Source organism: Chinchilla lanigera, unplaced genomic scaffold, assembly GCF_000276665.1.
Source record: "Chinchilla lanigera isolate Chin_1 unplaced genomic scaffold, ChiLan1.0 scaffold00145, whole genome shotgun sequence".
NCBI lineage: Eukaryota > Metazoa > Chordata > Mammalia > Rodentia > Chinchillidae > Chinchilla > Chinchilla lanigera.
This window is the reverse complement of record NW_004955546.1, coordinates 3058441-3060938: the sequence shown is the minus strand read 5'-3', so window position 1 is coordinate 3060938 and position 2498 is coordinate 3058441. Positions and strand designations below refer to the sequence as shown.

Below are 2498 nucleotides of genomic sequence, written 5' to 3'. Positions count from 1 at the left end.
AAACTCACAATGTGACTAATATTTATATGAAAACACAATTTTGAAAATGAAAACTAAAACTGCAGAAGTACTTCCAAATTTACAGTAATCAAGAAAACTTTGTTTGGTCATAAATACAGACATACTGATCACTACCACAATGCAGAAAGTCCCCAAATGGATGCACACATTTTATGGTTGATCAATTTTCAACAAATTTGCCAAGGTAGTTCAAAGAAGAAAAACATTACCACAACAGAGCACACAGGAAGGTTTTGGCATTAGGAAAATGATCTGTAACTAGACCGTGGTGATGGTTATATACCGTCATACATCTGTAAAAGCTCAAAGAACTGCACACTCTACATGAGCACATTTTATTGCATGTAAGTTACACCTCAGTAAAGCTGAATGAGTAAAAAGGAAAAGGTCAGAGTGAAAAGATATGCTCATTGTCCGACACTACAGGTAACTATACAAAATACAGTAATTATGCCTGCAAATCAGTAAGAAAACTACCTTCACTAAAAAAGATTTATATAGGTTACTGGTAGAAAAAAATCCAAGTGTCTCCTTAAAATGACACTTTTTTAATTGTACACATACTAAAAGAAGTACAAACTAAAACAGAAAGCATACCCAACCAGCAGAAGAATAAAAACTAAGTTATAGGACCCCCTAGTTTCAGGGCTAATAAGGATATGAGAAAGGTGAATTCTACTACACAGCACTTTAGGTTGTTACACTTCCTGGAGACACCAATTTCACAACATCTGGCAAGCTGACAAAATACTCACTACCACAACTGCACCTCTGGGTACATGGCTTAGAGAAAATCCTACCTATGCACAGGAGGAAACCCCTATAGGAGCCTGCATTCAGAACTGCTGATAATAGGAAAATTAGAAATAACTTGGTGTTTATGAGCAATAAACTGCACAAATAAAATGTGACATTCATTAAATGGTTAAGATTAAAGAAATATACATACATACAGTTAAAAAATATAATGCTGAGGAACATGTTATACAGTGGCGTATTCAATATGAATACATCTAAAACATGCCAAACTATGCCTGAAAATGAATCGGATGAATCTGCATGTATTTAAATATGGCAAGGCATCCTGAGGGAAGAGGAAAGAAGCAGATGGGTTTGGAAGCAAATTAAACTGATTTTGGTGTTACGAAAATGTTTGAGTTACTCTGCAGTAAAAATGAGGAAAGGTTAGTATTTTCTTATTTTAATCACACCTGAGTATTAGGTAGGTTTGTATAATCTTTAATATTTCAAAAGTCAAATAATTTTCAAACCTATTAAATTTATCAAAAGTAAAAATTAATAATTTTCAGTGAATCTCTTGTACTCTGAGTTCACTTTAATCTCAAAATGAGTGTTTACCATGAAAAATTCAGATCTCAAGATCTCTTTTTTTTTTTTTTTTTCCGGTACTGGGGATTGAACTCACGACCTTGCACTTGCTGGGCAGGCGCTGTGCCACTGAGCTAAATCCTTAGCCCCTAAACTTCAGTATTTCACAGTCTACAAATTGAATTTACTAATCTTTTGTTGCTGACTTTCAAATCTTTAGAATTTGCAGATTTCCATAAAAAAATCACAAGGCCAAGCACTATGTGACTAAATAAATCATTTTTTTCTTTTATTCTCACCATTTCTGTGGATCACACCTCTATCTCTGACTACTAGATTTGTTGGTAGAACTGATTTTGGGGCCCTTCATGTGGTCACTGTGTCTGTTTACATGATATCCAAGGCCCACAGACCCTTGGGAGAACCTTCTTTAGTGCTTGAGATTCATTCGGCTGGCTTATTATCTTCGCCATTACTTCCACACTCACATTTAGTCTTTCAGTCCACATAAACATGATCATTTGAACATTCATAAATGAAGAAACAAACTCTATTTTATTTTTTTTTTTTTTGGTACCAGGAATTGAACTCAGGACCTTGAGCTTGCCAGGCAGGCACTTATGCCACTGAGCTGTATCCCCAGCAGAAAGCAACTTATAAAACTATGTTCAACTATAAGAACATACTTAATCAGTCAACTTAAAAGCCACCTCTGTGTTTATTACCATCATTTAGTGGCTTCTTCTGATTAAAAACTCACACTGCAATAATTATTGTCTCAAAGTATCACTTACCTAGACATAAACATGGAAGGGTTTCACTGTATTAAATATAAGGGGATATTCAGTGAGTCTTTCCTGCATAGTCATCCGCAGGCCTTCCAACAGTGAAGGTACTTCAACAATGGTTTTGAAGAAAAAATAATGAAGTTCCTTTATAAAAAATAAAAGGCATAAATAAAATGTTAAAATATTTTATTAGAGTTTTATTATTGCTTTTATTAGTGCTTCTATTCGTTTTTATTAGTGCATGTTAGTATTACAAAATGGTGTGGTTTGTTTGGCATGTTTGTACGTGCATCTAACCTATCTTGATCTCTTTCAATACTACCTATCCCTCTTCTTTTTCCTTTCCCCTGTCAGGGAAGC

General features: G+C 34.5%; 1 long non-coding RNA gene across 1 annotated transcript in view; it reads right to left on the bottom strand.

Moving 5' to 3' along the window:
- The window catches only part of LOC106147354, a 13232-nt gene that overhangs the window by 7803 nt on the left and 2931 nt on the right, over positions 1-2498 (bottom strand). Inside the window, exon 2 of the long non-coding RNA XR_001232210.1 lies at positions 2145-2282. This is a non-coding gene — a long non-coding RNA (uncharacterized LOC106147354). The remainder of the gene's footprint in view (positions 1-2144; positions 2283-2498) is intronic.